Source organism: Haliaeetus albicilla, chromosome 6 (genome assembly GCF_947461875.1).
Source record: "Haliaeetus albicilla chromosome 6, bHalAlb1.1, whole genome shotgun sequence".
NCBI lineage: Eukaryota > Metazoa > Chordata > Aves > Accipitriformes > Accipitridae > Haliaeetus > Haliaeetus albicilla.
Genome location: NC_091488.1, coordinates 46,281,415 through 46,307,885, shown reverse-complemented (window position 1 = coordinate 46,307,885; position 26,471 = coordinate 46,281,415). Strand labels below are relative to the sequence as shown.

Here is a 26,471-nt window from a genome sequence, read left to right as displayed (position 1 = left end):
GCCCATCTGCAGAATTTTGGGAAGTTGCCAAAAACCCACTAGTTATTGACAACCGTAATTTATGCTGGGAGCTGCATTGGACCCTCCAGCAATCTCAGATTTAGAGACTACAGGTACCAGGGAATCCATCTGGTCTACATCTTAAAGCTGTCCTGTTTTGCCTCTCTACATCCCAGACTCTGATCTCCCCTTACCTTGTCATGCTTTACTAACTTGGTTGTTTCCTACTCCTCCTGTTAAAAGGCTATCATCTTATCGGTTGTTTAAAGTGGCTGAAAAGGTGCCTTAGATATAATATCAGTCTAAGGCTTCTTGGTAGTTTCAATGATTTTTCTCTTCATGTACAGGGGAGATTAGGACCCTTAAGAATTGCAATAAAATAAGAGGTGAAATACTTTGCTAAGGTATCATTTTTTATGAAATTGGTTTCCCTAACTTTCCTTGTTTCTAAAGAAAGTTGCATTAACCATGCTAACGAGCATGCATTCCAGTGACAGCTATTTTACCCGACCCCATATTTTTGGGAAGTGACTAGACCCTCCTGGACAGATGGAGAAAGAAAGCCTGCGGGATGCTCTGCAGAATGAAGACACTCTATAACCTTGTGGGATGATGCATACGGCACTGGGATGTTGTCTGCAAAATTTGATTAGTTCAGACTTTTGCCTGCAGGTGAAACAGCCAGGCATTCAACCTGTGTGCCTTTCAGGGTACCTTACATTCCTGCATATTATATATACATTCCTGCATCCCAAGCAAGCCTTTTCTCCTACATCCAATGCAGAAACTTTGCCAGCAAGTGTCACCCAACTGAATTGCTCTTAATTCCTATTTTGCAGGATTAATAGCTTTTCTGGGGCTGGCCTTAGAAGATACAGAAGTGTTAATGGGTGCTGTGTTCACAGCCCACAGAAGTATAGTCCACCACTGCTCTACAGAACAACCCTGCATAGGTAACTGGGAAGTTTCTCCATCTTTCCCAGCTCATAGTCTATCTTCTTCCTCTCTCAGAAGAAACTTCTCAGGGGTTGACAAGAAGGCTTAATCCCCCTAGCACAGTCCTTGTCTCTTGCTAGGCATGCCCATAAAATAATATCGTTGTGATATGCTCTTTGCATCAAGGCATTTTTTTAAGATGCAGTTCTCTATAAGGAAATGAAAAGAGGGTTCAGCTCAATTCTCGAATACCGATAAATGCCAATCCAAGAACATAATTTATGAAACTGTGTTGCTCTGGTCTGTCTTGGAAAGGATAAGAAGGAACTATCCTTGTAATCAACTCCTGGATGCTCTATACCCTACATTTGTCTTTTATTTTTGCCTCTCTTCTGTTTAGAAAATAATAGGGTAGAAGGACTGGTCACCAGGATCAGGCCATTTTAAACTTTTCTTCCTGTGCTACATTGTGAGGCAGGGAAGAATGGGGAGTAGTGAGGAAGATGCCAAAGTAATTGTGCAGTGTTATTCAAAAGAGATGTCACACTTTCTGACTGGCCAGCCTAAGATCTGCTGGTTAGCAAGCTGAAAGGTCAGGGAACATGAAATAACAGAATAAGAACACTAGAATAAGGAAAAGCATAATTATCTTTCTGTATTTCTCTGAGTTAATCAACCAGCTTTTGATCATTCTTTTATAAAACAGCAGAAGCAAATAAGCTCGGATCATGTAAATAAACATGAGAAGAAGAATCTGGTTTGTATCACCAAAATTCGACTTTCCAAAACCTTCTGTGATGCATCAGTATTAGGTGCAAGCCACTAGAAAAGTCAAACTGTTTGTGAAGTGCAGCTTTAAATAAACTAGGATAACAGATTTCTGATAACAACTTGGTATGGTTTTGTTGAAAGCGATGTTCTCCCAGAGCTGGCGTGGGGAAGGATCCTTGACATGATACTGGCTTCTTTCTCCTGCCTGGCTGGGCAGCCTTATGCCAATCAGTTTCTTTGTTTGGGGCTTGGCTTCCCAACTTGTAATACTGGCCAGAAATCATTTCAGAAATGTATTGCACATATGCTTCATCCATGTCAACAGATGTTAAACTGAATATCAGCTGAATCAAGGCTGATTCAGGCTTTTCTCTAAGCAAAAAAGTAAAATAAAATACAGATTCAAGAGTTGAACGTATTTTCCAATTCAACTTTGTCAAATTGCTACAAGGCGAAAACATATTTTGCTTAGTTATTTCCTTTAATTTTACTTGATTTTTTTTTTAAACCTCTGCGTCTGAAACAAAACACTTTATTTGATCCCATTTTTTCCCTGCAGAATCCTCAGTGAACCAAACAATAAGGACAACTGTAATTCTGAGCCAATTTCAACATAAATCCAATTCAGAAAAAACACTTAAGTATGTGCTCAACTTTAGTGAGACTTGACTTTAATGAAATTTATTAGATTGTAAAAGCTTAGCATGTACTTTAGTGGTTTGCTGAATCAGAGACTGAAGTAGCCCCTGGCTGGCTGTTCCATTCTCATTTATACTATTATTAAAAACAAATAAACACTCTCTTTGTGTTGGATAGTTTATTTTTACATTAACTCCAGATGATTTATTAATAGATCCTTATGGATTTTTTGTGTTTGTTTTTTTTTTTCTCTACACTTTCTCTTACATTTCTAGTTCTCTACTGTCCCAGGATGTCCTTTTTTCCCTATTTTTCCATTGCTTGTTTTCTCTTTATGATTTTATGAACAGAATAGTTATTGTTCCTTCTCCAGCTTTCTTCTCTCTCCTTTCATTCTAATACCAAAGCCCTCTTTTCTATTTTTGTATTTCTTTTGCCTGCATAGTATGTGTAACCTCTTCCTGTTAAAGAAGGCAGGAGTGAATAGGGTCCCCAGAAAAGGAAAATAGGGTTAAGGTAAAGGGAGTCTTGGTAAGCTCATCAGAAATGTTGGACTCTAGCAAGGATAGAAGTTCTGCTGAACCCATAATATCACTAAACATAGACCAGTGGAAGGCAGAGAAGAAAATCAAGAGTAGAAATGCAGGCGTGAGGGGAGGTGAGTAACTGGCACAGACAGGCACATGTCCCACTCTAGTCCTACGGTGAGAGAAGGCAGGTTTTGCTGACTCTTCCTTGCAGAGCTGGCTTGTGCTAGCATGTCTCGTGGCGGACGCAGCACAGGGTGGAATACAATACTGTACACTATACACTGACCCCTGAATAGGAACAATGACCCTTATCTGCCTATGCAATGCACTGGAAAATCAATGTGATATGCAAGGACTTGTTTATCAGTTATGATTATTTATATTATTCACCTAAGAAATACTGGCTGGGCCTGCGGGACTGCACTTCCCTGCTAAAGATGTTAGTAAAATGATACCACAGACCCATGACATACAGCCAGTACTGGCAAGTAGCAATACCAAAGCAGCAACACGCAAGCATCCAGCGCAGCTACCCCCTATCACTCCACCTGCTCTCTTCAGGGATGCACCATATTATTTACAGGTTTGTACGAAGCAAACTTTCCATGATAATTTGTAAAAGATGGGGAGGACAAATGTAAACTTTTTTTCAATAATCCCCCGTAGATTCTTTGCAGGATTCATCTCGAACCCTACAGATGCATGTTTTCTGCCCCATAATGTATGAGGATGATGGAAATTGCCATCCAGCTTCAAATCAGTAGTCCATTTGGTGTAAGAGCCTGCCTCTAGCAGTACCCAATGATACCTGCTTCAAAAATATTGTGCTAGACAATTACAGCATTAGTGTCTTACAAAGAACATTTCTAGCTCCACTAGTTAGCAGTTGGTTAACATCCTAAGCAAACAGTTTTGTGAAAAACAGCCCTAATTTTGCAAAAGTCAGCCCTAGAATAAAATAATCAACACCTTAACTTTTTTCAAGCTCCTTTCTCTCCGCAACCGAGACATATGCATTCCTGTGAACAAAATACATATCTGTGAGTTATATTCCCCTATTGCAAATTCGCTGTCACTCTCCTCAGTTGATACAATCACCTAAGATACCCCAATCTCACCTGTGTTTTTTTTTATTGCACCACTATTGGAGGTCATCAGGAGCTCCAAAGAGTCATCAAAATAGATCTTGAGCCTTCACCTTAGCTTTTTCCTGCAAATTCTGGCAGTTTAGCTCAAACTGCTGTGAAGATATGATTAACCAAATTGGCTAGATTTGGCACTGAAGCAGATTAGGAGCATGGTTCTTGCTGGGGAGATTGCCCAGGTGAAGAGCATGCTGGTGTAAGAATAACACCTCAAGCCGCTGCAGCTAGATCCAGAAGAACATGTCCAATAATGGACATGTGTGGGCTTCTTTTGACTACATTTATCTCAACAGATCTATTATCACACTTATAAACCAGAAAAAGGCTAGTAATTGTATTTTTGTCACTTCCAGATTTCTTTAGCTGGTGAATTCAGTATTGCATCTGATTCTACTACCATATTCTGCAAGAAGTTTCATATGATTTAGCTGGTAAATAAGATATTGCTCAGTGTGAGTAAAGACAGCAGAACTGAGGTGAAGGTAGGGACAAGGAAAGCTATTCAGCTTCTAAAATAATCTGTATTCAGAGCAAAGGACTTAATCAATTCTTTTCAATGTATAAAAATAAAATTCATAAAAGTGCACGTGTTAATTTTCTTTCAGCACCCAAAACCTTATGTGTTTAAAACAGTATATGTCAGAAAATTATCATCCTTTCTGGCAGAGCTCCTCTCTGAAATAAAGCAGGAGATCCCAGGCTTATCTTTGATGAGTCTAGTTGCTAGGCTCTATATTCTTTGTCTTTCTAAATGGAGCCTTTTTTCCCCCATGTGTTAGACACATACAACATATTTTTTTTCCAGTTCATAATTTAAGAATGCTTGGTGAGGGCTACCAGAACTTCAGGGCAGTACAGGTGACCCCCTCCTCTGCATCATTTCTATATCCAGCACAAAGAGTTCCCAGCAGCTTGGGAATAGAACCAAATACAGGGTTTGTGTCATGGAAAGAGTTGAAGAGCGCCCTGCTTTATTGCACAAGCTGGCACAGTATGAATGACTTGAAGGGCCTCAGCTGCAAAGGGAGCCTGGCCACTGGAGGACTAGTTGTCCCCCAGCAGAGCAGGATCACCCAGGAGAACTGCAGACTTAGGGACAGGCTGCAGCAGGGAGGGAGCTCTTGACCAGCAAGGAAAAAACTAATTATCAGAACCACTGGAAGATACATGAAGACTTTCATGGTCTTCACGGCCCCTTTTGCCATGCTGTCCAAAAATCAGAAGGCACTGTGGCCACCCACTTCCTTCATGAATCCCTAAGAAACACAGCCAAGTTAATAGACCACAATCTGGCAACCCCTCGTTAACACAGTGCTTTTTTAAATAATATTTTTTAATTGACTCCCCCCCCTCCCCGCCCCCTTTCTGAAGGTGATCTTTCTGGAACAGAAAAACACTCGGGGTCACACTCTGGTGAGCCCCAGCCACCTCACCTGCCTGCCAACTTTGCAGCTATACGCGCTTCATCTCCGGGACGACGGTGTGACTTTTGGAGGCTCCATGCCTCATTTAGCCCTGGTAATGGCCTAATTGGGTTGGAAAAATGCAGGAGCAGGAGCGTGATAAAAAAACAGCTCTGCTGTGCTTATTTAAGCAAGTGGAAAAAGAAAAGAAAAGAATAGAAAGGGAAAAAAAACCCCTGAAACCCACATTTTCTACCTTGACTAGATATTTGTGTGTCTATCTTTGTTTATAATGGGGCGTTATGCTGACGGGTTGTGTTGCTGTCAGGATTAATGTGGCGAATGAATGCCAGGAGAGGGCCAGACTTGGATGTGTGTTTCACTTCCAGTAACGTTTTTCACGGGAGTCAGCCCCCCATCCACAGGGCTTCACTCCATCCCCGCATGGCAGACTTAATAGGTCCTTTCGTTATCTACATGGGAGGGGAAAGGCGTGTGGGAGGAAAGTCAAGTGGGAGGAAAGGCGAGTGACAAGAGTCGCTATTCCAGGCACAGGAATGCAAGGAGCTCGTGCCATTAACCAAGTGTTCATTCACCATTTCTTAGCCATACTTTCCCCTCTCCTGGGAGGAATTTTGCTCCCTACTAAAGGAAAACCATCCTGCCCTCTTCTGAGCTACTCCTGCAATTTTTCCTGGCAGCCTATAAACCCCCCAATGAAGGAAATTCCTTGGAAAATCTCAGGAAAAGAACAGGAGGGAAGCAAGACTGACCATTTTTAAGTTTCAAAAGGTGAGGAGCCTCTTCATTTAGGGATCTCTTCTTCAGCAATGACACGAGTGCAAGACCAGGGGATGAACTAGATTCCCCTTCACCAAAAGATAAACCCAAAGTGTACTTCACAGTGGAAAGGACAGACATCCCTTCTGATGGTCCTTTTTTTCCTGTGCTTTCATCATCCCCAACAAGGCCCTAGGTATTTAACTGACTTTTTTTCTCCCTTTTCTATCTGAGGGGGAGCCCTATATTATCTCAGAGTGGAGCCTCCTTAAGCTGGAGCCAAGACTGCTCATACAGCATTGAAGTTACAGAAGTGAGCATGAAAGCTATACTTGCCACTGTGTAAAGGACAACCTATATCCATCTTAGCTCTCTGCCTTGGGGACTGGTACAAAATATACTATCCTGTGCTTTGTTCAGTCTAGTACTAAAACACCCAAGAATAGATATTTGGCTTATAAAACTTGCAGGGGACCCTGCTATAAATCAGAACACATCTTCATTGGTGACATTTTAAAAATCTGATTGGGTTTTGATGCTCTTATTTGCAGTACAGCCCTACAAACATTTCCACTAGCACAGCAGCAGGGGCGGCAAACAACGTGGAGCAAGCATGAGCAGCCAGTGGGAGGAAAAAAAACCCAAGGATTTTCAGGCAACCCCTCATGCTTCCTTTGGGAATCTCACTGGAATTGTTCCTAATGACTTTTTACTCACATTTCCTGCCCGCTTCTTATTACAACTTCCTTGCTAACCTGAAATAAACTGTGTCATGGGGGATGTGCTCTAGCAAAGAGTATGTGTTGTACCTGTCAAGCGGCCAGTAACAAAACGATGGTTAAGTTTCCCAGGACTCTAGTGGTAACATAAAAGTTTCCCTGTGGAAGCTCGAAGAGCTCAGCCACAGACTTGTTTCCGATGGACTATAAGTTTTAAGTGCTTGCCTTGAACTGGCAATTGCCTAGGTATCAATGCTGGTGATGCAGTTACAATTACAATATGCAAGCAGAATGTGGCATCAACCAGTATGGGAGGACTGGTTCCACAGTGTAGGCTTGGAGCTTTAAACAGGACAAATATTGACAGTTTAGAACAGTCATCAGTCCGAACGACTTGTAGCGTAAAATCAAATGAGAAATGTAAAATAAAGTGTTAAGCCTATCCAATCACAGGCCAAAAATGCACTTCTAAGCACAAAAATATTTATACTAAACCAGAAGCTATCCGGGATAAAAGATGGCAATAAAACATACTAAAAATCACTTATTTGTAGCATGGAAGAAAGGGGAAAGTAAAAGTTAATAACAATTTCTAAGATACAATATGCAGGGAACTTAAGAGGGAAGATAATAAAATCAAGGAAGTACTGATAGTTAACAGAGGTAAAGAAGCAAAACCAATATTTTTGTGAATATTAGTGTGCTTGAGATTGGCCATGAGCCCATTGCTAAATGCAGGTGGTAAAACTGTAAATGACAATCCAAAAAAGGCGGAAATATCCAATAAACATTTTGTCCTTTGCACATTGTTTTGTCCTTGGAACGAAGCTAGAGAATGTATCATCCCATATCACGTCAGCACAACAAAATTCACTGTAGGTAATAAAAGGAGATGTGAGATGAGATCTGCTAAAATTAAATGTTTTCAAATCAACAGGCCTGGAGTCTTACATAAACTCAATGAGGAGTTCTCCGAACCACTAGTGTTGATACTGAACAACTCATGGAAAAATGGGAAAATTCCAAAGGATCAGAGAACTACAAGTATATCTAGGTATTAAATAACTACTAAAGAAGGAAGGCCCAGGAAATTATAGGCACTGTACCCCAGGATCAATTTGGATACAATAATGAAATGAGTTAAGTCAGCATTCTTTCTAAAAATCAATGAGGATAAAATACAACTAATGTGAACCATCTTGTCAAAAAACCCCACTGTTCTTTTTATGAGAAGCTGACTTAATAAAGGCAACTGTATAGACTACAACATGGACTTCTCCAAGGCATATGACCATACAAATTTTAAAATTGCAATTAATAGAGAGATTCAAAACTACTTTATGGCTAGAGCTCAAAGGTTTTGTTAAAGGGATGGTATCAGTGAGCGGAGTAATTTCTAAAGGCATCATTCAGAGATCAATATCATCCTGAACCTATTCAATATTTTTTTAATCAGTCCTCTAGATAGTAAAATGAAACTGTGTTTGTTAAAAACTGAGCAGAACACAAAAGCTAGCAGTGAAGAAGACAGTTTTAATGTATAAATGATCACTAATGTTGGAATACACAAAACTACAACTCTCCCCTGGGGACCAGTGGTTTTTTGTGTTGGGCTCAACATACTCATCTTTCTGGTAGCTCTGCATTGAGATGAACTCTATAACAAAATCTCATGTTTCAAGGCTTCTGTTGACAGCCTGCAGGAGGGAGAGGACTATTCTTTTTTCTGATGCCCAATTTACCCGCACGGTCTAGGATGCTCGAGGGAAGACAGCTTCACTGATTGGCAGCAGCTAGACTGGGACCCTAGAAAAGTTGCATCAGTGTCCTGCTAGGACACAAAGGATCTTTTTTTTCTGAAGTGCATGTGTTGGTCTATCTTGCTCACACGCTGAGGGTCAAATTTAAAGTCAGATATGGAATTAGGAAGGAATTTTCCATCCCACGAAGACTGGCGAGAATCCCAAGTGCAGCTAACTCACTGTTTTCTCTTCTTAGCTCCCTAGACTTGCACAGGGAGATGCAAATAACAAACTTAAACCCAGAGATTTGATAGATTTACAGGATCTTAAAAAAATAAGATGTATTTCTTCAGGGGATGCAATCACTGCATGACTTGAAGAGGCTTGTTTCTTCTGAGTAAATGTGGGGCAAAAGACATGCCTACTATTAGGGTAAAGGAAGAGGCTATATCTGAAGTAAGTCGTGTGTCTCATGACAGTTTTAACGCAAGCTCCTCGGGGCATAACAAAAGCCAACATGTGTATAGAGTGTGCTACAGATGTGTCACTGTCATAAAATGAGAATGATGTGACACTGAATTCTGCTGCAGATTAACTAAACTTTGGTTGTTGAGGAATTAACTCTTAGCAGAGCTGTCATGTTTCAGCTGTCTAGGCAGTCCTCTTACAGTATCTAAAAAACAGACCAGAAAACCAGCTAAAAAAGTAGCCACTAGTTGTAACTGTTGTAACTACTTCGGGTGTTGACATACCAACTTACTGACAAGGGAAGTGTTTCCTATAGTGTCAGCACAGTAAAAGTTGAAGTCTAGGTCACATGTATACTTGTCTCAAGCATAAACAAAAAACCCTGATAAGTTCCAGATCCAGAGTCCTTTTCCTGTGGGTGCTACTGTAGTGAAGCAGAACAAGCCTGGCTTGATGTTCAGATAGCAGGCTAAACCTGCAGCGTTAGCAATGGTGTGATACTTTGTTTTGACTTACAAACTGAATAGAGCAAAGACAAAGCCTTGAAAGGAGAGTAAATATAGACGAGCAAGAGGTCATTTCATTGATAGCTCCCTTTTATGAGAGCTACGCACATTTACAAGGGGAAGTGCAAAGACTGCACCTGAAAACTTGTTCTCAAACCCTTCTGAGGCTTCTCACTAAAGTGATGTCCTATTTCCTCCTTTTTTTGACTGTACAGATTCAATACTCCAAATGCATCCTTGCTAAGCCCAAGTCTGCCAGATCTGTAGCCAGCTAAAAGAGCTAATGTGATACAAAGTGAAATGGAATACTCTTAAAATTAATCTATCAGTGGAAAAAATGGTCATATTATCTCCCTTCCCACTATTGGAAAGATAGACCTAAGGTGTACCACGGGAATGCACTTGAGCAAATCTGGATTTCTGTAAACTAGAAAACTCTATGAAAATACCAGACAGGCAGTGAAAAAAGTACCACTACAACAGTCAAGGCAACAAACATTTAGAAAGTGACTGGGAGCAGCAAATTTTAATCAAATTGTTCAAGCCATTTTTTGTTTTGTTTTACTTGATTATGTTGATAACATTGTTAAAGAGCCTTGCTAAGGACTCAGCACAATCACCTTTTCAAATTATAAAATGTCAAGGCAGACTGCTCCTAAACCTTCAGAAAACAGCATATTCTTCTCTCTTGCTATTTGCAAAGCTGAAGGAAGCCATTTCAAACAAAACAAAGCACCCCCCTCTTGGTCCTTCTGCAAGGAATCAAGGAGAGCACAAAACTAACATTAGCATTTGTAACCTCTTTCTGAGCTCAGTCCATTAGCAACAAAAACATCGCTAAGAAAACAGTAGTAGGAGGTACTCTAGTAAACAACTACATCAGATTTCAAGTGCTCACTGTATATGCCTTATTTCTTGCCAGCTTCATTTCTTCCTCAGGCATTTACTTCTTGTGCAATGTTGAATGCAGCAAAAGAAATCTCTGCTTCCCTAGCCAGTAAATAGATAACAATTAACTTTGACCTCTTCTGTGGAGGATGGAGGGTGTTGACAATGAATCAGTGTTCCTCAGCAAAATAAAAGAGCAGAATATTATTATATATAAAATTATGATAATGATACTGCATACTCCTCTCATAGCTTCTCTCCAAGGATCCAAGACTTCCTAACAAACATTAAATTAAGCCTTGCCACCACACTCTTGGAAGACAAATGGTTCTTCACTACAATTTGCAAGTGGGAGAATATAATGAACAGATAATGCTTATACACCTAATTTAAAAAAATGCTTTCATGATTTTATCTGTAAATGTTTATTTAATTTCCCTGAAGTGAAATTGGCAAAAGTATACTATTCTGTGCCAGCCTCTCTGCACCCCTTCAGCTCTTTGAAGCCTTAAAGCATTGAGTCTGTAAATTCAATTTCTGTGTCTGGAGGCTCAGCACTAATAGCTCTGTCTGGAACATCAGTATCAAGGGACAGTATTCAGAGTTTAGAGGAAGCCAGCAAAGGGCTTTCTGGAGAGAAAGAAAAAATTTATATTATTTATTTTAGAGAAAGATTAGTAAGAGGGGAATATTATAAGAGCATGATATTTTGATTATCAGCATCCCAGTAAGAGCACCAAAATTTATGTACAGACACAGAAAAAAAAGGGATCCACACCTCTGTACAACTTGCCTGGATTCTCTCTCCAGCAGAAATCATCACTGGTCATTTCAGAACAAGATAAACTGAGCTGGGATAATTAACCTTCCACCTCAGGTCCCACTTTCATCTCCAACAGTTATCAGTTGTTTAAGCTCTGAGGTAAAAGCACTTCATATTTCTACCAACAAGTGTCATCATTGGCCATGAATATTCTTACTGTTATGACTATTCATCATTATGTTTTTAAAAAATCATTTTTGCAAGCCTGCTATATTCTTGGGCCAGTAAATTTTCTCTGTTGCTTAAATTTTCCATTGACTGACATACATATCCAGAGTGTTTTTAAAAACCCATACTGATTTTCCATCTATCCTGACTGAAGGACGGAGCTGGGTAAGCGTCCCCAAACATATTATTGTGCACACATTCAGACCATCAGGAAGAGACAATGCTCAAACTGTATGTAGGAGACAAAAAATGAGAAACGCTCTGCTGAAATCCAGAAACCCAAGTTCAACTGTTCCTTTTCCTTTTTCAAAGGTGAGCCATTTTTAACTCAGTTGTCCTTACCCTGTGTGTTTGTCATATCTTCTATCAAGAACTATGAATCAGACACCATCATTTTTCTTATTTATATATCTGGGTGACTAATATTTCTGAATTTATAAACATATGTTTATATTCAGGTATTTAATGTATTTATGTATTTAGAATCACATAAACCCAGCAGTGTGTCTTTGTCTATCTGTCAATCTTCTGTTCCTGGCTTTGGCCTTGCTAGTAAAACTGTCAGCTATGCTGTGTCTTCTGGGATCTAGCCATGTTGAATGAAATTTGCATCATGTCAGCCCAGTAAAAATAAGCAAAGTAGTCTTTACCTGCAGCTTTAAAACAATACAGTTTTTAGGGAAAAACCTGATGTCTCATTTGCAAGGACACAGGTTCCAAACCAGTAGGGTTACACGGGTCCATCACCTTAAGAAGTTCAGGCCTTGAGACAGGCATCTGTTTAAGCATCATTTACTGTTAATACATTTGACGCATGTTGAAATGGATCAATCATTGTAGTTAGTTCAGCTTTCCCTAAGCCAAAGTGTCTTATACAGACCTATAAATATACATACAAACCTATAAATATAGCCCTATTTCTGATATACCTCCAGCAAAACACATTGCTGAATAAAGACGGTTACAATGATTGATAACAATAGGAAATGAAGAATTTAACAACTGAAAGCAAGAATTGGAGATTCAGTGAGAGAGAACATATTGGACTACAGTTTAATCAAAGATATACTAATAGATTATGACACACCACAGTCACTTGCCATTTCAATGGACACTCCAGACTCTGGTCCTCAGTCTTGGGAACTGAAGCCCAGAAAGAGCTAGGTGATTAGGGACATTGGAAAAGCCCAATATGCTACTAACTCAATGTTTAGGTATGATTAAGTCTAAAAATCTGACTCTTGAGAACCTAAGTGGTGCTGAAAAGCAGCAGCAGTTTGGTTTACACCTGTCCAAGAAGTATTTGTTTACCATGTAGGTGTCATTCAGAGTTTCAAAACCACACATCAGCCACCCTTATAATGAAGATATGTCAAAAAAAGTTCCCCCATGTAGAGAATATTGTCAGAACTTAAGAGATTTTTTCCATTCCACATCAGAAGAACTACAAGACCTTTCCCTGTTTTAAGCCAGAAATGTCAGAAACATTGCTCAGGAGCACCAGTGCCATTGGTGAGGTGGGTGCTTGTCTGCAACACTCAACTTCTGGAGTCCAACCAGGTGTACTTGGCCCTGATCTGGCTAAAAGACTAGAACTGAGCCATCCTACATACCAGGGGAGCCACCTGCACATTAGGTTATGGTCATTCAGTTATGAAATGGGTCTTCCTCTTTTTGACCCCGAACTGTATTGTGCATTTGAAAAAAACCTTGCCCAATACAACTTCTATATGCTTCCATGATTTGATTTACATAATCTCACTTTCTCTGACAAATCCTACCCTCCTTTCTCCTTCAGACCAGTATCACCCAAAATATTCTCAGCCTCCCTTTTCCCTATTCACCCAGAACTGCAAGAACCTGCTGTTCTGTTTGTGAGTGCACCCACAGACCCTGGCAGACTGCTCAGACCACCGGCTTAGGTCTCAGAAGCTGGGCTTTGAACTGAGGCTAAAGAACACATCTCTCACCTGCAGAGCATGAACTTGCAAACATGCTCTGCCACTGGTCTGACCACACAGCAAGAGGATTGAATCAAACTTACCAATGTGGGGAAGGTGTGACAATAGGAAATTTAGGGGCAGTGTGAGGAAAATGTGCAGTACCAGAAGTCAGGAGGTGGATTAAAAGAGGACACAGCTTTGAACAGATGTTTAAACTCTATTATAATTTGTGAGTGCAGAAGAGCTGTTCAGACAAATAACATATGAGAATGTTTCTTTCTTTTGCTATCATGTGACCTTAAAAGGATCCAATAGTTGCATATGTGTTTTCTAATTTCTAAACTAACAATAATTTAAGACTATGGAATAGCAAACAATACATGAACTGCAAAGGAAATTCAATCCCGATACAAACTTCCTAACTTTACACAAACATGTGTAAAGTTAATTAAAATTTCAGAACCCACTATCAATTTGACCTGTATTCAATTCATAATTATCTGATTATTTATGCATGATTAAATCATCCTGTAAACAGGGAGCAGGAGCTTTTCCTCAAATCACAGCTGAACCTGAATGATTATTTCACTATTTTGTTTAAATGAGCTGAAATAACTTCAGTCATGGCAGCACATGAACTGGAACTGAGCTGAAGAATTGACTAGCTCACCTCCACAACACGAGCTCAAATTCATACTGCCCTATTCATCCATTTTTTCATTTTTCATCTCAGTATAGTATGAATGAGAATGACCTTTTGATTTTTCAACTAGCTGAGATTTGCATTATCATGCGATCTTTATTTACACAGTCATACAGTATTCCTAGAATAATATCATGTCAGGCAGCTGCTATTGTAATTTTATATGTATCAATGTAGAGTCTTGGAACACGCAGAATATTTCTGAAGAAACAGTCCAAGCAGATAGTGTAAGAAGGATAGTTCATTTAGGAATCTGCAGAGGAACCACAAGATCCTTTCTGTTTCTTCAGGCATTTAGGAAAAATGGAGATATAGTGAGTAAGAGTTGGGATAAGGTTTGCTATTTGATATACTTATGTATTTTGTTCAGAATGAGGACATTTGTATATTTTTATGTGTAATTATTACTCTAAACCTTTTAAGTTGCACTGTAAACATGCACTGTGTTAAACAGATGTCAGGACTGCAGTGGGCTTTACAAACTAAATAAGCAGTGGAAGAGGGATTTATTTTTTGCCTCTAAGATTTACACAATCCATGCAGATAAGGATTTTATGACTTTATTAATAAAAAATAAAGATAGCAGAAAGCAATGAATCTAGGTATCTGTTACAGCCCATAGCTTAAACATTTGACTGAGAGGGGACTATGTGCTGCAACAAACAATTACATGTAAGTAAATGTTCCTGTACAAGTCATGCCCAGGTTCTCCAAGCTGTTTTTGGCATCAGACCAGAGGAGGTGAAACAAAAATAGCTTTATGCCATCTTTGCAGTTGCCCAAATGCAGTAACAAACAGGGAGGCCAGCCCCAGCCCTGCATGCCACCATGTAGCTACAGGACCCCTTTGTGTATCACCCACTTGCCTGTGGTTCTAAAAGGGGTTTTGATAACTGAGGACCACTGGGGGAAGGTGAACTTTAATTCCAACAGGTATTTTCCCCAGGTACAGGAAATGTTAAGGGAGCTGGCAGGTACTGAGGAAATAGATGTCTGAATTTTAGAAACATCTCAATTTAAAATCTGTACTCCATGAACTTTTTGGATGGAACAATGCCATAAAATTAACGTGGGAGCACTTAGATTTAAACTGGACAAAGTATATAGGCAAAGCAGAGAGATCCCATAGGTCGCTGTGTTCTTCTTCAATTTCTATCAGTCCACAGTACCGAAAGGAAAAGATTAGAGCCATGAGTTATCTAACCCCACTGCAAGCTGTACTAGTGAAACTGTGTTCCTTTAATTGAGAGGTATAGATCTCATAATCTCTTTCCCCAACAGGATGTGAACTCTTGCTCACCAGAAATACCTCATTTCGGAGGAAATGTGCATTGTTAGGTACACACCAGCACTGCTGCGTTACCTGCTTAACTAAGAATTAGGACTTCTTTTTCCTTCCTAGTTATTGTTCCTGTACTGTTCCCTAAATAATTTTCATAGTTGCTTCGCTTCTGAAGAAGGTGGCATAATATTAGTGTAAGCATCACAGAGATATGTTAGCTGGGAACTACAGGCTGAACTCAGAGACAAAGTATTAAAAGCAAAAAAAAGAAATTTAAAAGCGCAAATCCCAGTGAGAAAGAAAATAATTTAGGCTTTTAAATGTTTTATATGCTCATCAAAAATGCCCCCTTTTCATCTCTGGGCCTGGAAATCTGATCATTTTAAAACTTGAATGCAAGTTGCCATTTAAACCCATATTTAGATCAATAACGTGAAGTATAATATGAATGTAAGTACCCAAGAATAGAAATCTGAACCTGAAAATTGTAGTTATGTATTTTTTCTACTTTGATAATCCTTGATACAAAATGGGAACCCATTATGCTGTAATTAGACATTTTTAAAAGCTCTTTTAGATCTTTGGATGAAAGACAGTGTCTGGATGCCAAGCTGTTGTCAACTGTTTTTACTGTCTGGAATTGTATGTTCAAATCCTGGTTCAATCAAGTCAATCTTTCTTATTTCTGAGACAGCTATTTCAATGTGCTCTGATTTACTACAAGCAGAGCTTTCAGACAAGGCCATATAACGTAGGGCTGTTTCAAAAATTGCCTATAAAAACAATATCTTAATATTCCACATGTGTTGCGTGTATATTCTTTATAATTTACAAGATGTTATTGTTTTTAATGGCCATCCCTCCAAACTTACCTGCCAGTCTGCAAATTGCTAACAGCAACAGAAAGTCATCAGAACAAACTGCGTCCTCAGTGTCACCTACCCTCTTCTGTATCCCCCAGTTTGTTGGCACAACTGTCAACAATTCTCAATTACAAGTTAGTAATTCTCTAGATAGCGCACACAAAAAGAGAGGATACAAATCATTGCGCCAGCTTCACCGGTTTTGCAGTGGTAATAGAAACCACAGTGCCCAAGATTTGTTTCAGTCTTTAGTAACTGCAGCTATCACCTTGAAAAATATGGCAACAGAAGTATTGAATAAGAAAATGAGACTACTACAAATCACCTCCCAGAATAAGATTTCACTTTAAAAACTGCAAATACTAACAATATCATGGCACTGCTTACAGGAAAGATATTTCAGCAAAACTATAAAACTTTCAGAAAAAAGAAGCAATTTCAGAATAAATTATTTAAATTATTTTGATATAGTGGCATTAAAATAGTCTGTTCTTCAGTAATAATCTTTGTCAATAGTCTCTTCTTGCAGGATGTCGTTGGGATCTTTAATGTCATTTGCCAGGCACTGTCACCAACCTAAATGTTCTTAAAAAATACCATCAAATGCAGCTATTACTAGCAATAGTCCCCACCTAGAATCATGGAAATTAAGTGCCATGCCTCAGTGTTGTTAACAGGCAATAAGTCTATTTCTGCAAATAATGTGTTGCTGTACAAAGCAAGGAATAGTTTATTAGGGGAGAAAGGAACCAAGCATTATATAGGAAAAGCATGTCATCCTCATACAAATAACAAATGGGGAGCATTCAGCCTCGCACTCCCTTGGTTCACCTTGTTCAACCTGTTCACTCCCACAGCCATGCAAGGGACAATGTTCTTCCCACATTTGACTTAGGCAAGTCTGTAAGAGAGCTGACAGTGCCAGTGCTGTGCCTGCCTCAAATCCCAGGCCACCATTGCCTCTTGTCAGGCCTCCACATCTGCTCCAGACCCTCTCTTTACTGCTGGTTTCAGTGCTACCACTGCAGCACCTCTCATTGTATTGTGCTGCCAGCTACCTCATCTGGCACTGATGATAGAACATCAGACATGTCCTACTTCAGCTACAGCAATTCCAGTTTGACAAGTACTGAAAAATGGCTAGATCTAGGCCCCTACCCTAGTACCTTCAGCTCTATCACTGCACACAGAAGCCCAACAACAAGGAGAACCACTGCACTTCTCTCCCTATTGTTGACCTATGACACCGACCAGTACATATGGATATTTCTGGTTGTAGTGAACTCCTTCCCATTAAGAGTGCCTTGTGTCCAATTTTTGTTGCCCTTCCTTCATAAAATACTCCTCTTCCTTCATAAAATACTCCATTGCCCCAACTGAAAACTGAAACAGACTCTATGAAAGCAATGAAAATAACTACAGCAAAACAACTCCCCAAAACTTAATCTGCTTCATTCTGGTTACTTCCAATATAAGGCGACAGATACTGCTGGTGTGAGATTCCAGCCACAGTTACCAATGCATCCATGGTCAGAGCACAAACTCAGCAAGAATCTACCTATGACTTTGGGGATCAGGGATCATGTGTTTTCATTTGAACCTCAGTTTTCAATTAAAACTACACACTTCTAGCTTTCATGGCTGTGAACCAAAACTCCAATGCTTAAGCAGAGTGAAACAAATGCAGCAAATGCTGCAGACACTTCAGAAGAGGAAGGGATTCCAGTTATTAATACTGAGGAACTAAAGCTCAGGTCTTCAAAGGTTCTTGAGATATTCATTACCCACTTTAGGCACAGAGATTTTTCCACCCTCAAAAGTGTCATCCAGCTGCTGCTTAAGCCTGGCAGATTGAGATCTCATCCTTGCAAGCCAGCACATTAACACTGTGCCTCCTGCACCACTTCATAGAGAGACACCGCTCAAAGCTCTCAACTGAAAGCTCCCAGGCAGCATATTCAAAATAGGTGCTCTGATCTAACTGTGGAGAAGGGAGGGTAAAGCCTTCTCCTTAAGATTAAGCAGAGCTTTCTGACTGACGGCTGCTTTCAAAAGCTTAGGTATGCAAATGTCCATGAAAATGGACATAACGCGTCAGAGACCATTAACTGTGCAAACGCTCTTTCCTGAGAAATGGAAGTAACAGTAGTTGTACGTTAGCTAGCTGCTACAATTAGTCAACCTAAGACTATCCTGGGAACTAAAAGAAGCATAATCTGCTATCGGTATGTTTGTTAAAGACAGAAGTCTAAATCATATCACGAATCCATGCTTACACATTCATATATACATTCACACACCACTGTTGATATTAATGTTTGTATCCTCATTACAATGCTTTAGACAAGGGTATCGTACGGAGTAATGTATTTGAAGGACATTGTGGCGCAACAGGTGGAACCTATTTCTGTTGTTTAGAAACCAGACTTTTATACCCAGTTTGTCATTCACTAACAGGATCCAGCCCCTTCAATCTCTAATACATAAAACAGGAGAATTACAGTTGCCTCCCTAAGGTAAGATAAGGACTGTAGGCAGGTTCCCTGAAATAATAAATACAGGCAGCAGAAGATTTAGGATTACAGCTCAGTTTATAAATCTGTGCATTTTCCCTAGACTGAAGGCCACTGAATGGAGGAAACTCATCAGCAAGGTTTGACATTTTATCATTTGTGCAAGAATATGACAGTCTTGCAAAATATATGGCTATGCAGAAGACATAAAATATCTGTGGGACTTAAATGTGGCATAGATTAGTTGTCCTTTGAGCAGACTGTTGTCTTTCCAATACAAAGTCTCCCGGAAGGAAGAGATACCTCCACAATTCAAAATACTTTCAAAACACTTGTGTAGTAAGAATGGCATCTGAACAGCTGCAACACTGCATGGTGTAGAGTGTACTGCTTGGTGTAGACTGGGTACAGCTTAGTTAAATTCCTCCTCAAAGGCTAAACATAAAACATGTTCTAAAATGTAAACAAAGAGAGAGATCTGAAAACTGGATTGCTGTTGCAGGGCTTGGACAGCTGGCTTACTCAGGGTTAGTCAGAAGTTCCTAATGAGTACCAGTTATGATATGTTCAAAATATTTAAAACCACATACAGCTAAATAGGTTGTCTTGAAAGCAGCTACCATAGCAGACTGAGTGCAGTACATGTGGACCCATTCAGTTGTGACTTCCCACAACGGGTTTCAAGTGGTGCCAAAGAACTGAGCAGAAACGTGCGTTGCGTGTGGCAAAGACATCAACGAGGTGAAAGAAGATGTGAATAAGGAGGCATTCCCTGCCACAAGCACCAATTATTGAGGCACTAGACATTTAAACCTGCCTATACCGTGCCTCACTAGGATATCAGAGATAACTGCACCAGCCTGGCAGATGTGATGCAGGACTTGTGAAAGATCCTTGCCCTGCTGGGGCCCAGCAGCTGCAGGCTAGGTGGCATACTGCTGTGCACCTGAAATGGTACTCAGTATTTTAAAGGTACCTGAACCTTTCTGGGAAGAGGGAAGGCTGCCAACAAAACCATCTGCAAGCTCTAGATCAGCTCAGGCTTCTCAAAGAAGAATTTAAGTAGAAGACTGGATGAACAACCCATCTGCTACCACAGTCCCTAATCTGTAAATTCACTGATGAACCCCATCACCAGCAGACCGCAACTTCCCTTTTTGCCTTGCCTCTGTGGAGAGTTTTGTGCAATGGACCATGTGAGAACAGCCGTGAGTGGATGCTCCTGAAGAGCTCCTGAGTTTGCTGAACGCTTCGACACTAACAGCCAGTATAAGAGACAGGGATCTGTTGCACAGTCACTGAAGAGTCAGGTTGCTCCCACGCCCATCCTCTCCTGATGCTTCCAGTTGGCACTAGAGGACCCAGGAGTAATGGGGCTGGAGGAAACCTCCCCATAATATTACATTCCTCCAGCAGCTTGTCTTCAATTGTGCTCCTTTAGCACAGGCAGTTCTCACAAGCGAATGCTTAATTAACGCTGCTAGGCCATTGGTGAGCCAGAGGGTAGAAAAACAGGAATAGGGAATGAATGTCCCCATTTCAAGAAGATTAAGGTTACAAGATAAAAAGAAAGCACAGAGAACAGAAAGCAGAAAATACAGGTTAGATGGTACTTCTTGGAGAAAAGGACTATGTCTCTTAAGCTGTGCCTTGAGGACATGATAACAGGAAATGGAAAGACGAAATGTCTTTCATCTCCTTAATGTAATCTGCCTGAGACAACTTCAGCACTTTATGGCAGGGACTAGCTCTCTTTTCTGTTCGCAAAGCATGCTGTAGACCACTATTCCAGTTTATGAGATGTCTTCCTAAGCGGAGCAAAGTAATGGTAACAGTAACAGGTCAGCAGCCCTGTTGCTTGCAAAACCCAGCAGATTGCTCTGAGCAGTGTCGTGGTCCTGGAAGGACTTGCTGACTGAAGACAGAAAGCAGGCAGAGCTTCTTGCAGCAGGGATGATTTACAGTGAGACTTTAATGTTATATTTTGCTTTGGGTTGCTCCTAAATGTTCTGTTTCTCATAAGACGTATGTAAAGAAACCCAAAGCCCCTAGTTTCTCAATGTTTTAATTCAAGATATCAAGTATCCAAGTATAGCAGCAGCACAACAGGCAAACAGGAGCATCAGATGTCAAACTCTCAAGTTAAAGTGAGCTTTCTGTAGGTGACTAGACCTAATGTTGATTATCCATGACAAACTCCTGAAAAAATCCTGAAATAACCATCTTAAGTTCTATGAGTTCTTGTGTATTTGGTTTGCTCAGAAAGGTTGGTGCATCTGTTATCTACCTTTTAAAGCTCACATATTTCTATTTTCAAGTAGTAGGTTTAATTAGCAAAATTTACTAAACTGATCCCATAATTTAAGAAAGTGTTGTAGAGAATTTATTGTTGCTCATTAGAGGTCACTTAACGTGTTCCTAACTTACTGAGCTGAAATAACTGTTTCTAGATGCTGAATACTGATAAAGTCTCAAAAATAGTGTATTTGTGTAAACTATTACACAAATCAAGTGTATTAAGGAATTTCTGTAGACAGTGGCACAGACACTGTTAATTTTTTTAAATAGATACCAACAGTTTAGCTGCAGTGAATGGAGTATTCTGATAATTTACCTACTGTTTTGGTTGTAAGATGTCTGTGAGCAGACTGATTTTTACCATTTATTTCAGGACCATGAGTGTACCTTTCTGGTTGACTCACGGCTATGTATTCATTTTTTGAGAGGACTGAATTCCACTTCATGACTGTCCACGGCTGCATCATAAATTCAAGACTACACACTCCCCTCTCTCCACTGATCTCCCACAGATGCCAAAAGGAAGCTTGTACAGAGATCAAAGGAAGAATTTGGGCTCTGTGTAGTAAAATAAAACTTTCAGTTGTTATTTTTTACATCACATTCAGAACTGCTTACTGGAAAATGTTCCCTTTGCTAGGATTACTGCCACCCTTGCTCCTGTCTCTTTTTCCTTCCCCATCCTTCTTTCTTTTCTCTGTCTTCTTTTTCTTTGCATGTGTCATCACAAATTCCCATTCCCTGTGCAATGTGTTGGAATGGTCACTCTTAGCATGCAAAGTGCCACCATTAACCACGAGTACTTGCACTCAGACAAGTCCTAAGGAGCAATGGCTCAAATCTACCTCCAGACTTAGGACACAGCACAATGGCCCTCCCTTTCTGCACAAGAGAATATTGCGTATCTGTATTTTCAATGTCACAGCTGTGTTTAACACCCCCCTGCCATTTTTTGAGAAGCAAAAAATCAGAACCCAAGCACTTACTAACTGCCATACCCCTATCAGACACTCACCCAGGTGTTCAGTCATCAGAGACTTACCCAGGTGTTCAGTACCTTGTATTCAGCACCAAGTAGTCTCTATCCCAGTACCAGGCACTGTAGGCAGAGACAGGTTAATATGCCAGCCCCAAGTGCCCCAAACTAACTATTAATAAATAGAAATTATCAAGTTCAGTAGCATGAAGTTTCCCCTCCAACTCCAAAATGCATTTAGATCAGTAAAGTTAGTTTCAGGTACAGGAGATCTAGTTATAAGGTCCACCTGAAGGCTGCAGAATGGAGGAGCAGTTGCCTGACCTTATGCACCACAACAGTCAGTTGAAGCCTCCAGAAAATGGCAGGAAAAAGGATCAGAAACTTCTGAACCCCTCTGCTTTGCCTGTTCCCATATGGTAACCATACCTTACAATAATACAGAGCTTTTTGCATGGAAATTCCAGTGTGCTTTAGAAACCCCTGTTTCTAAACAAGACATTTCTAACAAGACCCTGTGAGGCACGGTTCTTATTTCCACTTTTGAAACAGGAAAACTGAAAGGAAGTGGTTTGCGCGAGGTCAGTGTCCAAGCCCAGAACAGGTTCTGGAATCACCTTTACAATTAAGACACTAGGTCGTGTGGCCTTCACTAGCATTTCACGTACACATGAAGAGATTACAATCTCTCGTATTTTGTGAGCTGAACAGTTCATCTATCCTAACTTTCTCAGCTGAACAAAAAATGTGCTTATACAGAATTAGCCCTGATACATCAGCAGAGAAGATTTTGGTACTAAAGCTACCACCTCAGTCTACTTGAGTGTCAATAATGTTCTTAAAATCATTGGTACAAATTAGTGCAGGTAAAGCATTCTGCACTCTTGCAGTTAATAAGTGACTAAGAAAGTCTATCAACTTATGCAGGAGAGGTTGTTTGCAACCAACAGTGGATGCAACAGTTTGCGGCCAGCATGCAGATGGAATGGGAGCGGACTGAAAAGCTCCCGCTGTCTCACTTGACATTTTTGCTTATATTTCGGAAGACAATTCTAACAAGGTTATCAAATATCGAGAAAGTACTCAGGTTTGAGAATGGTACAAAGGGCATCAGACTGACAGACCTGGGATCTGAATTATTTCACTGAGCCATAAAGTTTAACACAGGAGGTAACTGTACAACCTTCTCTGTCATTATCGCTCTATTGCTACTTGGAGAATGATGTCAACATTTTGCCTGCATGCCACCCACTCCATCACTAGCCTCTTTGAGAGGTTACGGGTAGGACAGTCTGGTGTCAAATACTGTGACGAGATTTGATGCACACTTGGGCGTAGAGTTGGGATCACCCTAATAATTCTATAGATGACCCCAAACACCAGCCATGTCATGTCCTACAATAAAAGAAATTACTTTGAGATGCTCTGTATGCCTTCTCATCACCAACCTGCCATAATCAATCTGCTTTAAAACTACCTACTCTTCAACAACTCCATTAACTTAGATTAATTAAATGTAAGCTAGTTATTGAAAGCGTTTCATCCGAACAGCCACCAGATCCCTTCACCACCGCTCAGTAAACCTCAGCAAAAATATTCCTAATAATCATCCCACTAATTTTTTCCACTCTCAGAACTAGAAGAGATGTATGGATCCAGACTTCACAACACTGGGATCAATGACCAGACCCCAGTGAATGCACAGGGAACAGAACTGCAACCTGTCCCTGGGGCTGGAATTTGCATTTCTCACTGAAAGGAGAGTTTAGTCTGCAGCATGGCGAGGTGAGAAGGGTAGGACGGTAAGTGAAGACAGTCCACAGTTGCCCAGCCCCAGCCTAAATCAAGAACGGGAGTTAAGGGCTCTAATTTCCACAATTAGCATAAATACTTTCAGGGACACTACACTGCCTGAGAAATAGCCTTAGCAACGCCTCACTAATACTCCTCTGACCTTGCCCCTCCCAGCACATCCTCTTTGCATTTACACCAGGTGGTGAAACTCGAGTAGGAGGCAAAAAAGTCTTGACTGTGATAGAGACACTACTCAAAAGGGGAAATCAGGAAAAGCCTGCAAAGCCAGTCTCCCCCGCACATATGACCAAACAGGAGCACTGCACTGGACATGCAGTAGGGCTACTGGCCCATCACCTCCCCTGCTCCTCTGAGTTCAGCCTGGGGTATCCATAGGGTTAATTGTAGTTTGCACCTGGACTGCACAGAAAGGCACACAGAGGTGGCTTGGGGGGGCAGAGGCTGATAGTAAGCAGGAGGGCCGTGCATAATGGACAACTCGTTTCAAGCAGGAAAAATATCAGTAAAAAGGGAAACACATCAAAAAATTAAACAGATGAAAGTAATTCTGAGGATCTTATCCTGTATCCACAGAAGTCAAAATGAGTATTTTAAGGACAGACACCTTAGTTTTTAGAATCTCTCTTCAGACATATGGTGAAATTTGAGTAGCATTAGGGGCTCCCAAACCTCCTAATTGTGTTACAAATCCGTTTGCGCGACACTGCTATTAGCCGTTTTCTGTCAGGACCACTTGAGGTGATTTTTTTTCCCAGCGCGTGTGATTTCAGTAAAACAACCTGTTGCTCTTTCAAGTTTTGTTACGAATTACTGTTCTTCCCCTCAATGTTATTTCTAGGCAACTTCAGCCAGAGAAAACACCTCTGAGCTCTACGGAAATTTCTCCTTTTGCCTGATCCTACATGTAGCAGCAGCCACACTGCCCAAGATTTGGGGAGAGGAGGCGGAGGGGTCCCTCCGTGGAATTACGTATGCATCCGGCACGGCCGGCCGGGCTCAGCCTGAAATGTCCCCGGCTCCCCGTCGCCCTCGGCTTCTCCCCCCCCCCCCGCCCCTCTCCGGGGGCTCTGCTCCTCCAGGTCTCTGCACCCCCAAAGCCAGACCCCGGCGCTGCACCGCGCGGGTTCTCCCCCTTCCCGCCTCTGCAAACCCCGCGGGCTGCGCCCCGTCCCTTCCCCGTGCTCCTCACAGCCCCCCAGCGCGGGAGGGCTGGCCCCCCGGACGGCAGCACTGCCAGCTCCCGGCTCCCGGGCGCGCACCCACCTGCCCCGCGGGCCTGCGCCCCGCTCACCTCGTCCCGCCGCCGGGGCTGCTCCTGCCGCCACCAGCTCCCGCCCTTACTCCGGCACTGGGCAGGGCGGCAGCGGCGGCAGCGGCGGCAGCAGCATCCCCCGCCGGCCCCCCAGCTGCCGCGGCGGCACTTGCAGCCTCACGGGAACCGGCGGCGAGGGGGAGGAGGGGGTGGGAAAGAGAGAGAAACCCCTGGCCGGGGGCCCCGTCCCAGCCCTCCCCGCCGCCTCCGGCACCCGGACCCGCTCCCACGGGCCGCGCTAAGGCGGGGTGGGGGGGCGGCGACCGCCCCGCGCTGCGCTCCGCAGGTAACGGCGGCCAGAGCCCCGCCGCTCCTGGGCACGGCGTCCCCGGCCGGGGCATGGCTCGTACCCGGCTCCCCCCCCCCCCCCCCAAAGGAGGTGCCGGCAAGTCGGATACCTCTTCGTGAAGCTTCCTGCAGCTGGGCTACGCTGCGCTGAGCGACGGGTCGGTTCCCCTGCGCGGTAACCGGGCTGCGGCCGCGGTGCAGAGGGCTGCTGCCGGGGTCTTGGGTTCCCGGTGCAGCGGGACTCGACAGGTTGGCACCCGGGTTCCTCAGCCTGCAGCAGGACACTACTGTGGGGGAAAAAAAAAAAAGCATCGCTCGCTCCCGTTTCTTTTCAAGTCTGGGGTTGTCTTCCAGTTCAGACCGAAAAAGTCTGTTTTATGCTGTTCCCTAGGACCCAAGCCCTGTGCGGTGAAGGTACCAGGAGCAGAAAATCCACAGCTCGCTCTGTACAGTTAAACCGTTGTGAGGTTGCGCGGATAGGTGTAGCTCCAGATTTGCTATACTCACCAGTTTATTTGGGTCTTAAGGATTGAAATGCAGAGAACGAAATGTTTTCGTTGTTATTTGCTAGCACTTAGACGGTTACATTGCTTTTCATGTCCAAGGACCTGTCAACGTTGGTTGAGAGCAACACTGTCTTTTATCATCACTATACAGTTTATATCTGAAATCTCTTAACCCGATAAAATGCCTTTTTTTTTTCCTAGGAAAAGTAGCACGTAGCCCTAACTACAGCCCAACCCTAGTGGTCTGGACCTGTCCTGAGAGTCAAGTTTTCATTTTCCCAAATAATAACAACAAAAATGCTGTTACAGTTGCAGAGTACTGGTGAGAGTGACACTTAGAATATATTAAAAGTGTATTATTGTATGTTTCACCCTGAAGACATGAGAGACCTTTACTTGTGAAGGAGATCCATGAGACCTAACTTTAGTAAATGACTAGTCCATGTATTATGGC

The 26,471-nt window shown here is 41.7% G+C and overlaps 1 protein-coding gene across 1 annotated transcript in view; it reads right to left on the bottom strand.

Annotated features, from left to right (window-relative positions):
- Positions 1–26,198, bottom strand: part of CASR (calcium sensing receptor) — a 77,040-nt gene extending 50,842 nt beyond the window's left edge. Inside the window, exon 1 of the mRNA XM_069785927.1 lies at positions 25,203–26,198. The gene's annotated coding sequence lies outside the window, so the exon portion shown is untranslated. The remainder of the gene's footprint in view (positions 1–25,202) is intronic.
- Positions 26,199–26,471: the final 273 nt, after the last annotated feature.